This window comes from Balaenoptera borealis (genome assembly GCF_965194805.1).
Source record: "Balaenoptera borealis genome assembly, chromosome: 14".
Taxonomy (NCBI): Eukaryota; Metazoa; Chordata; class Mammalia; order Artiodactyla; family Balaenopteridae; genus Balaenoptera; species Balaenoptera borealis.
The window spans coordinates 87,401,129-87,412,685 of NC_138875.1; the positions used below are offsets into that span (position 1 = coordinate 87,401,129).

At 43.1% G+C, this 11,557-nt stretch overlaps 1 long non-coding RNA gene across 1 annotated transcript in view; it reads left to right on the plus strand.

Annotated features, from left to right (window-relative positions):
- LOC309610399 overlaps positions 1–11,177 on the plus strand; it is a 216,037-nt gene extending 204,860 nt beyond the window's left edge. The window contains exon 5 of the long non-coding RNA XR_014233887.1: positions 10,049–11,177. This is a non-coding gene — a long non-coding RNA (uncharacterized lncRNA). The remainder of the gene's footprint in view (positions 1–10,048) is intronic.
- Positions 11,178–11,557: the final 380 nt, after the last annotated feature.

Here is an 11,557-nt window from a genome sequence, read left to right on the forward strand (position 1 = left end):
ATTTATCTAGATTGGTAACCGTGAAAAGTCTAGTCGCAGTTGCTGGATTGAAAGGTCGCTGTATGCTTTGGGGGTTCTGTTTCCAGGGTCCCCCCCAGTGCTGCCTACAGCAGACACAGCTCGGGGTGGAGGACAGGAGACAGAGGGGAGGCAGGGACCACCTTTGTCACTGACCCACCGGCGTCCCACTCGTGCCAGCAGAGTGGGAACCCCACAGGCTTGAACTATTTGTGCTGGGAGATGTGATGGAATTTCCTTTCCCTGATCTTTGCTGGAATGGAATGTGCGTCCTGTACCTTCATGCCCTGGGGTCGAAGTTCAGTTCGAAATTAGACGATAGAGCTGCTCACTGACCCCACTGCCCGTGATCCCTTGTTCAGAGTCAGAACACAAGCACGATCTTTGGCATGGAGAAGATTTGATTCAGACTTGGCCTTGGCAAGCACCGTTAAATGTCTGTGATCACGATACTTCTCTCCTCTCCTCTCAACTTTCTCCTTAATAAATACAGGTGGAAGGAAAAAGTGGGGGGGCTTGGGAAAGTTGGAGGAGAACCAAGGTGAAAAAGAAATGTGACAACAGACAGGATGCCCTCAAGACTGTCACACACTAAGAGACATCAAATGTAACGACTGTATTTATATTCTTGTGGGAGAATAGATGGCGAAAGGGCAGAATTTAAAACCCATACTTTTGATTCATAAAGACTGAACAGCAAGAAAGAAGGAGACCACAGGTTGAGTCCATCATAATTTACATCCCAAGACGTCAAAATTGCAGACTTTCTTTTCCACCTGAATTTGCCCCAAATGTCTCCCATTCCTTGACTCATTCCAAAGATTCTTTGTGATCTTCAGGGGAGAAAGAGCTTTTCATTCATCAGCAAGCTGGCTTTGAAATGAAATTTAATATGCATTTGAAAGGAGGTCAATATATATTTTTTAAAGAGATCAAATATACCTTTGAAAATAAAAGGAGTCCCAGTATTTGTGCAGAAGAAGAAAAAGGACTGACTTTTGAAGATCTATAAAGGAGCCATAATGGCTGTTTGATGGAGAGCAAGAGTAAAGATATTTTTTTTAATTAATTGGGTTTTTAAACAAATTAATGACAGGAAATTCTTTTGACTTATGGAACCAGTTGCCCACGTCAGTATTCCCAGGGGCTAAGTGTTCGATAAAGAAATCTTGGCTAGAACCATCAAAGCCAAGAATTCAATATTCGCATCAACCTCATGACCTGTGTTACTGCTTATTATCAACTATTTCCAGGATGAGCTAACTGGGGCACTGAGACAATAAATAATTTGCCCAAAGTCCCCAGGTGAGAAAATAGTAGAGCTGGGATTTGAACCCAAGAAGTCTGATCTCAGAGTCTGAGCCCTCAACGTCTCAAAGTGACGTGTCTGGAGGGGAGCGAGAAAGGAATCAGAATAAAGCAGGAGCAAGATATGTGAGAAGAGAGAAAAGAAGGGCACATTGCTTTGGCCACCAGAAGGTCATCAGTGATCTTCTAGGGGCAATTTCAGAAGAATGTCTGGATGGGAAGCATGAGAATGAGAATGGGAAGAATGAGAAATAAATGAGAAGACAGGATGTTGAGGTGAGACCTGGTCCATTGAAACCAACAAGGTGATAATTTCCCAATAAGGACAAGGAGTGAGTCAGGAGATGAAGGGCCAACCCACCTGATAGTCTCTGTTGCTTCAAAGAATTGAGAGGCAGGAGTTTCCCTGAGAGCTGGAGTGTGGGAAATGATTCAGAGAATGGGAAAGGGACTTGGTGAGGAAGATGCCTGGATTCATGTCCTAGGAGAATTGAGTGGCCTTGGGGGTCAGCTCAGGGCTGGAGACCAGGAACTAGTAGAGAAATCAAGAATATCTTGAGAGATTCTTCTCTAGCCCCTGATGGCCTGGGCATGGGTATGGCCTAGGTAGATGTTTGAAGTCCTCAGGAGTTTTTATTTGGCTGGGTAAGCATAGTGGAAAGACGAGAGGACCAGGTCGTGGACGGTCTTTGTACAAGGATAATTAAGAGGATTGCTTGTGAGATCCACACAGGACAGAAAGTTCATCAAGAAGGGATGTAACGCACAGGAAAAACAGGGAAGGGTTGAAAGAGAATGGGGCTTTGTGAGGTTTAAGGGCAGATATAATGAAGGAGGGCACGAGAGTGGTGCTGCCTATAGGGGGTGTGACTTGGGATGAGGGTTCACTGTTACAGCATGTCAGTGGGGGTCTGCGTGGGTGGGACAGGGCTTAAGTCTGACGTGCAATCCGTAGGATTCTGTAGGCTTCCCAGGGACACGCCAGGCTGGGGTGAGGTTCTCAGTTCATCTCCGCATCTTGCCTAAGGGGTTCCTTGTCTCTCTCCCGAGGCTAAATGTGTCAGCGAGGTGCCCATTTAGCCAGTAAAAAGAAAAAATGCCAGTCATTCCTGGATGACTTTGGATTTACTCACGTCCTGAATTGTAGGTTTTTGGGTTTTTTTTCAGGAATGATCCTCTCAGGTGAAATATTTTCTTTTTACATGTTTATATATTTTTAACTATTTAATTTTATATAGATGAGATCATATGAACTGATTTAGAAACTGTGATTTTACTACTCTGAGTTTGGGTTAAATGGTCTGTAAAATAAAGATCATCATAACACCCACACCACCGAGTAGCATAAAGATAAACTGAGATCATATTTGTTAAAAAGACTCATACATAATGTCTCCCCTCTCTGGTTCAGTTCCCAAGCCCTGACGTCAGAGAGAGTTAGTTGAAAATTGCTGGTGTTTTTATTTTCCTGGCGAAATTGGTACCATAAAGGAGCAGTATCATTAGCTAAGTTTACAATCTATTCAGCCAATCAGCTGTGAAATAACTTGGTTCTTGAAGACTTATTACTAATTTGGGTGATACCCATTATTTCCAATTATTCAAATACAGTCCTATTGAATTAGCATTTCCTATCACACGCTGGGTAAACTATGTTTCAAATTTGAATAAAATATAACTTCCATATGTATTTGCAAAGCTGGAAGTTTTCTGCTCCCTTACTGGTTTACATGAAACCTTTTCCAGGGAAATGTCTTGGCAAGTCCCCTTGGGCTGGGGACGTCTCTGTGGGACCAGTTACTAAGCGACCGGCTATAAAGATTCAGGGAGGGCAAGGTGATGCCCAGTGGGGAGGGAGCTCTGGCAAAGAGCCCATGTGTCCTGAGGTCAAGGGGAGTGGAGAGCTCTGAGGGCAGAGGGATGTGAGGGTGGAGAGAGGCGGGGTGGGAACCAGGGGGTTGGCAGGAGGCAGAGTGATGCGCCTTTTCCCCACAGCCCTGGATGCTGTGGGAAAGGGACTAAATAAGAGTGTGTCCACTTTGGCACTATTGACATCTGGGGTCGGACAACTCTTTGTTGTGGGAAGGCTGCCCTGTGCATTGTAGGCTGTTTAACAGCATCCCTGGCCTCTATCTACCTGCCGTCATCCCCTTCCAGGACACGACAACCAAAAATGTCTTCAGAGAGTGCCAAATATCCCCTGGACAAGGGTGCAGAATCTACCCCGTTTGGGAACCACTGAACTAAACCTCTGAAATCCTTGTTGGGATGGGACATTATTGAACCAGAAAAACAGGCTCAGTCTGGTGTCTGGATTGACACAGGGAAAAGAGAAAGAAACACTGGACAGAAGAATTGCACAGAAGTGACCATGGGGAAGTGAGGCCCTCAGGTATTTGCAGACGGGGTGTGTGAGTGGGGGAGGAGTGTTTGTGGGTGCAGGGAGGGGAGTATCACATGTTCTGGCCGAGGGTCGCCACGTACAGTTGTGCAGGTTGCAAGCAACTCTGGGGGGGTCAGAGTTCATATTCACAGTGATCTTAGATTTTCAGAATACTCAGGACGATAGTCTGGCAGACCATGGCAAACTTTCTTGAGAAAGGCGTTTTTCTATTTGTCTGTCTTTTTTTTTTTTCCTAATCCACCCTTTAAAAGTACCACTTGGGTGAGCTATGGAGCTGTATATGAGAAATCAAATTACATTGATGTAAATATTTAGGGAAAGGGAGCTTTATTAGAAATGGCCAGGTGGGCTGCAGAGTGAGTGAAAGAGTGAGATTTGGAAGAACGTGTAAGAAATTCTTAACAGTACTTCCAACTAGAGTATGAGCTCTGGGCCCAATGATCCTTGGGCCACTTTCTCCTTATATATCTATGAATCAACTGGGTATGACTTCTGCAATTAAAAGCAATAAAAATCAGTTAAAAATGCAATAAATTTGAAAAGTACCTTTATAATTAAAATCACGCGAATTATCTATGTGTTTCAAAGAAGCCACAAGCACGTTGGAGGCTTTGAGTGGCATAAATGACTTCAGAGAATTAGAATTTTCCCCAAACGACTGCTTCTGCAGGACAATTTTGAACATTTCCAGACCCCCATCACAGGCTTGCTATGACTTGTTTCTGCAAAGCCAAATGGAAGCTCTTTTACGCGGAAACTGACTGAGGATTTCCTTCTGGTCCACGTGTAACAAGGAGATGCTGCCTTTCCGCACCTGCTCCCAGTTTCCAGGTGATGGATGTGCTGGTTTCATCCCATTCATTTGCAGTTGTATTTAGGGAATGCGATCGAGTAAACGGAAGGGTGTTTGATGATGACAATGATCCACTTCTCACATCCACAGACTCTATGAACTCGCATTTTATTAGGTGTCAAAAGTTAGTCCATCGTAGGTCAAACTCACCCTCAGATTTCCCATTAGCTCCTAAGAAGTTAAGATCCAGCTAAGGGATCCAGGCTTCTTGAAGGAAAGGGATGGCCAAATATTGCAATTTTATCCACATACTCATCAAGAACCTTGTTATAAGACAAAAAGAATGGAAATTACTTCCTATACCTCCAACTCAATGGTGCAACGGGGGTGGCCTGGTGCCTTCCTGCCCCCTTATGTACAGCTCAGAAGAACATTTTTCAAGCGTTTTAAATTGGTTCCTGAGTTTGTACATCCCTTTCAAAGGAACCTCTTATTTAGATTCTTTGTCTTTTAAATCAGACTCCAACGTTTATCAGGCAACCCAGCAGGATGGGTGGAATGTTCCTTATTCCATGGGACTTCATAGGCTTTGAAAACTTGTCTGTTGTTTTTTTTAGTCGTTTTTGATGCCTGTGCTTTGAGCTCCTGCCCACACATCTCTCACATAAACAGAAGCCACTACTGAAATCTTTCTGCTATTAAAATATATATATATGGAAGAATAAAATGTTTGGGGTATTACTTGGAAAAACAATACACCCAAGAGTTGCCTAACTGTGGTCTTGAACTAAGGGTAGGAAAGAGACTCACAGATCATCCATTCTTTTTTTAAAGATTTTTATTGGAGTATAGTTGATTTACAATGTTGTGTTTGTTTCAGGTGTACAGCAAAGTGAATCAGTTATACATATACATATATCTACTCTTTTTTAGATTATTTTATGGCTAAAAAGCACATGAAAAGATGCTCAACATCACTAATTATCAGAGAAATGCAAATCAAAATTACAGTATCACCTCACACTGGTCAGAATGGCCATCATCAAAAAATCTACAAACAATAAATGCTGGAGAGGGTGTGGAGAAAAGGGAACCCTCTTGCACTGTTGGTGGGAATGTAAATTGATACAGCCACTATGGAGAACAGTATGGAGGTTCCTTAAAAAGCTAAAACTAGAGCTACCATCCATCTTTAAAACAAAATTATGTCTTTGCTCAGAACAAAGAATTTAAACAATCTCATGCAATCATTCATTCTCTAAGCATTTATTGGGTGTCTAATACTACCCCCTGGTTAGGTTTCCTGATTCATAAGCTCCTGGGGACAAAGACTAGTGAAGAGACGGTTCTATTACACGATGAGTACTTTATCCGGACCCTGAACATGGTATCTCAGGAATCCCTAGGAATGTAATTTGGAGGCTTCTCAGGAAAATCTCAGTTCCCAAATTGGACTCCCATCTGCCGTTTATTTATGTTTTTTTACCCCTCCAAGGGAAGAGATGAGGGTCATAGATGGTGTCAAACTCATCACACTCATTCCTATAAAATATCTGTATTGCAACACACAGGGCACATGGATAAGATGCGATTCGTTTCTTAAATCTCCTTTGATGTGTTCCAGCACTTTTGGCAGAAAAGTGGCCCTGAATAAATCAGAGAGGGACATAGCCCTTTGTGTCTCAAATGATGCAAAAGAAAGTTGGAACTGGATTTTATGGATGCAGGAAATAATGGATTTGGGCTTAGATGGGGGATGTTGACAAATATCAGTGATGTACAGCTTCTTCCCTGGAGGAAGTTATTAAGGGTACGAAGTTCCTTTGATTTCCAAGAGGGCAGAGGGTCTCCCACGGCACTTAGGTAGTGGGCTGCAGTGTCCCCCCTGTCTCCCACCCACAGCTGTAAGAAAAGCCAGCTCAGAGACTCAGGACTGACAACCGGAAGTTTCTCCTTCCATGGAGAAGGTAGCCGTCTGGGTCCTGCATGTGACAGCAAATGAGTGGAGGGTAACCCCGTTGGACCACATTCTGTCTCCATCTCCTTGGGATCAAACAAATGAAATTATTCAGGCCAGAAGCATTTTTAACTTTGACATCTCTTTAAAAAAAATTTAGGAAGGGTCAAGGGACAATTCCTCTAAGGAAGATGCCTCTAGGTTGAATAATAGAAAATTAAGGTTGGAGGAGAAACAGACGGGGATGTATTTGAATCGTGAAGGGTGGACCAGGCAGAAGGAAAAGGACATGTTCATTCTTCAAAGATGGGAGTTGCTTAGCTCAGGACCTGCGGAGATTTCAATGTGGCTTGAGGCTGGACCCCAAAGGAAACAGTTGTGTATCACCAGACAGGACGGGAAAGAGGGGCTGGATCTTTCAGGGACCTATAAACAATGAAGGCATTTGGACTCTAGCCGAGAGCGATGAGGAGCCTTCAAAGATTTTTTAAAAAATAGATGGTCAAGGTCAGAATTCAACTTTGAAGCATCACTCTGGAGACTGTGAAAAGAAGGAATTAAGATGAATCAACAGAGGAAGCCAGGAGAAGTGCTAGTCTGTCCTGAGTCTCCCCAGCTGCACGTGTGTCTTCTCCCAACTTCTGGCCAAACTCAAGCAGCAGGGGCTGAATCCTTACATAGGATTCTTAGGCAGTTCCCAGGACTCATGTGATCTCATCCCTACAATCCATCTTATATTTTGTTTGTATCATTTGCTTTATCTCTTCTTCTCTGATAAAACCCTGACTTCTACAGACATGCATAAACTTAAAAGAATATTTAGCCCAGTGTGACATTTATACCACTAGGTGTGAGAGATATTAAGATATATGGATAAACACTTGATTTCATCATTATGGTGACGTTCATTCTTGTTCTATATAAAAAGAAGCATAATTGGGACATCAGATGCATAATTGTATAGATGTTTTGGCCTATTACAAAGGGAAAATAAGTATTAAAGTTTAAAAAAGTCAATTTATAGTAAAAAAAATATAAGAACAAGGTAAATAATAGAACATGTGGTCCTTGTCCAGAGCAGAGTATGACACATGAATGACCTCAGTGTGGGAAACCGAGTCTCAGAAAACTAAGAACCGTAAACAGAGGGTATTTCACCAAAGCTTTGAGTTTCTCAAATTTTCCACGTGATGCAATATTATCCTATAAACAGAAGCTCTTCAAAATTAAAATGAATGCTCTATGCACTTGCACTACACTTCAGAAAACGTTAAAATTATTTATTTTGTAGATTTAGATGTTCTTTCCTAGTGGTTTTTCTGGAGCAGGTGAATTTCAGCAGGACCTAGCATCCAACGACACACAGGAAGTGCTCATTTGGAAGCAAGAGTACCCACAAATCTGACCACGTGGCCCCCTTGTCACTGATGGGGGGACGGGGTCTGTGTTCTGGGGGGCAGGGACTGGGGTAACTATTCCGACGTTCTCAGGAATTTCAAGAGCCTGGGTGTAATCGAGGCCCTGACTCAGCCCAGGCAGCTGGGTGGGGACCCCCTCACCTCCTGCTGTGCTTTGTTCCTGACGCTTGGAAGTGGTGTCACATAATAAACCTTGTCACCAAAATCACAGGCAACAAAGGCAGAAATAGAGAAGTGGGACGCCATAAAATGAAAAGGTTTCCGCACAACCGAGGAAACCATCAACAGAATGAAAAGGCAACCTGCAGGATGGGAAAATATATTTGCAAACCATCTATCTGATAAAGGAGCTAGCATCCAAACTAGATAAGAAAACAACTGGGTTTTTTTAAGGTAATTCCACAAATGTTCATGGAACGGCCGTTGCATTCCCAATACACCCCCAGATACTTAGAAGGATTCAATACGATGTTTTCAGACTCTTGATGCACTAGGAGCTGGCAGTAGGGAGATGTCTGGGGGCTTGGTGTGATTGGGAGGTATAGGACATATAGGATGGAGAGACATAGGCTGGAGATAGAAGGAGCCTCCTTTCTCCACAAGGCCTTGGAACAAGCATTTCTGTCCTTGTTACAAGGCAGCAGGGAGGAGCTTACAAGCATCTCAACAAGAGAAGTTATCTGCAGATCTAAAGCAAGGGAAAGGCAGGAGGCATGAGCTTTCGAGACTATGACCCTTCCTCTTTCATTTTGCCTGGAGTAGGGTCCTGGGGAGTGGAGTTGGCTTGTATCAAAAGATAGTTTTCATTTCTGGATGTGCACGTACTGTTGTGGAGGTTCTGTGGTTAAGAACAGGCTTGAGAATGCTCATTACGCCTTTCTTAGCCATGCTAATTTAACTTCCCTGAGGGCACTTATAGAAATGACTGCGAGTACATGACAGGGTAGAAAACCCAGAAAATAAATGTACTTGAATGTACTTGAGAAAACTCCAGTGTAGAAATCACATATTAGGCATGTTGGTTATTTGTGGTTTTAGCTTTAATTTCTGCAAAGTGGATATCTTCTCAATCACCTCAAGATCCTAGGACTTTCTGGTCAGTGAGGGCTTCATTCTCATCTAAGTCATAGCAGTTATTTTTATTGTCATCTGGTGCAAGTCGTTAATATTAACATTTATTTGCCCAGACAGATTTCGGGAGCTTGTTACATCGAATGGTGAGTAAACTTCCCAATTTGAATGAAGAGGTGTTTACAGAAAATGAAGAATCTAAGGAAAGAATCTATTATAATTACTCAATGTCATCTCTCTGTTTGCAATCAAAGTGCATGATTAATTTTGGACCCACGCAATCAGGCTTGAGTAGGCTAGATGCGTAAATGCACCTGCTAACAAATGTCTCACACACACACACACACACACACACAAATGAATGGAAGTTGAAAGCATATTTATAATAGCAACTGCTTGGGAACCATAACCCAGACCCACCCTGATGGGACGTGGATCTGGAAGACCGGTGGTTGCTTCATCCGTAAATCCTTACAGATCCCACGGGAAAGGGACATTGATTTACATGAACTCTGGAGAGGCAGGGAGCTACAAGAGTCTTGGGATGTTAAGGAGACCCAGATTCAAATCCTCACATTAACTCATTAGCTGAGACCTTGAGCGATTTGACATCACGGAGTAACCTCTTACCAATCTCTGAAATCCAGATGATTGTTATCTCCTTCGCACAGGGATGAGAAAATTAAATGATATTGTCCATGAAAATAGTAGAAATGTGCTTTTCACGTGCCGCTCAAGTAACACTGGCTACTGTTACTATTTTTGTCCATATTATAACCATTCTTTCTAGAGTATAAAACCCCCATGGACTCTTAACACAGAAGCAGATTTACATTGGAGAGGGAAGTGTTTTCTCTGAAAGTGTTTTGTAACATTTTATGTGGTTTGTGCCAATATTCACGGGCTTCATTTGTTCCATTTCTTATCAACTGCAGAAAGTTTGCTGTTTCCCGACAGGCTCAACCCCCATCGGGGCCTCACAGGAGACCTCCATGAATAGTTTATTTTCCTAAAGTTTCCGGAGGTTAATTTACTTCATAAGGCTTTTTAATTGATATAATTTTTTTCTGTTCTCTTAGGTACCAAGAAGCTGGGGTCTGGGAATATCGTCCTCCATTGATGATCCTCTAAGTGAGCTTGTTTCCGGAAAAAGAAAAAAAAAAAGCAGCAATATTTCTAAGGCTGCCCAGCCAGCTTTTCCCTTAATAAGAGTGAGCTCCCCGACAAGTTATGGTGGTTAGGGATAGAAATGCATTAGCAAAATAAACAAGCTGATAAACTTCTACTAGACCCCGTGGAGAACTTTTTCCCCCCGTGTGTTCAAAATTGAAAGCTGATTGCCATATCATCTGTACTTACAGGACCCTCTTACACAGGCAGGCACTTAAAGAACTTGTGCAATTGCTGAAATTGAGAGGATTACCCTGATAGCCCTGGTCAGAGCTTAGTGGAAAATGCACTTTCTTAAATGCACTATTCTTAAAATAGATGAGGCAGACTCTTCTTGGGCCAGGAGGTGAAGCGAGAGTGTATATAATTTGAAGGTGGCAGGTGGCAGAGGGGAAATGGTTTTTGCTTTTTCCTAATTTTCGGTCATCATTGTCTTGAATGTACAGGGTGGTTTTAGTCTCAGCCCTAATGGCATACATTGAACCATCAACAGTACCACCAAACAAAGGATGGTGAATTCTACACATCGTCCATGGGAAGTGTTCACAGAAACTCATTTCATGTGGTTTTCCAAAGCGGAATGGAATCCAGTTATTTTGAGTGGCTTAAGCAAATATCTGCTATGTTTCTCAGGCAGACAAACATGGCAAATATCTGCAGAGGACAGACGTCTGTCCTCTTTCCGAGGGACATCCAAGGAGACACAGTAGCTGGGCAGCCGACCCAAGGCCACACTTCCTGGGGACACAGGGCAGAAATTAGAAGGCAGGGCTGCTTCAGGGGACAAGGAAGGCAACCTGGAACATTTGTCTTCCTGTGGAACAGAATCCATAGATAATTTGGGGCAAAAATAACACTCCTGATATTCATCAACTGAGTCAAAAAGCAGAGCTATCTAGAATGGGGTGAATTAGGGTGAATTAGGATATCCTCAACATCCTTGTGAAGTTGCAAGCACAGCCTTTCTTTCTCAACTCTTTTTTTTTTTTTTTAAACCGGGTTGTCCTGTTCTAATAAATTTATTTACTCATTTATTTATTTATGGCTGTGTTGCGTCTTCATTGCCTCATGCGGGCTTTCTCTAGCTGTGGCGAGCGGGGGCTACCCTTTGTTGCGGTGCGCGGGCTTCTCATTGCAGTGGCTTCTCTTGTTGCAGAACACAGGCTCTAGGCGTGCAGGCTTCAGTAGTTGTGGCCCACGGGCTCAGTAGTTGTGGCTCGCGGGCTCTAGGCGTGCAGGCTTCAGCAGTTGTGGTGCAGGGGCTTAGTTGCTCTGTGCATTTGGGATCTTCCCGGACCAGGGCTCAAACCCGTGTCCCCTGCATTGGCAGGTGGATTCTTAACCACTGGACCACCAGGGAAGTCCTCTTTTTCAACTCTTAATGGAAAACGTCTTCTGCCATAAGGTGATGGAGAGAG